Genomic DNA, 330 nt, shown 5'->3' with positions numbered 1-330 from the left:
CAGCCTCACCTCACCCTCCTCTCCCCAGGACGCTGAAGGGGAAGCTGGCGAAGCAGTACCCGGAGGCCTTCAGCAGTGAGTGAATCCTCCCAGCGCGGGTTCCCCTTCGGTTTTCCTCCTGTGCCAGAATCCCGTTCCCTAAGAACGTGTCGGGCGGTTTGTGGGAGTTGGGAGAAGCCGCTGAGACGTCCACTTGGGCTAAAAGTCATCTTGATTGTATCAGACTCATCTGGGAGATGTTCCCAATAGCCACTAACTGACGTGGCGTCGGTTTATGTACTGATTACATGGGCAGCCAACATCTAGAGTGAGAAACGAGCCAGTTGTTCT

The sequence above is a fragment of the Nestor notabilis genome, unplaced genomic scaffold, assembly GCF_000696875.1.
Source record: "Nestor notabilis isolate BGI_N333 unplaced genomic scaffold, ASM69687v1 scaffold30277, whole genome shotgun sequence".
Taxonomy (NCBI): Eukaryota; Metazoa; Chordata; class Aves; order Psittaciformes; family Psittacidae; genus Nestor; species Nestor notabilis.
Note: the sequence above shows the minus strand (reverse complement) of the source record.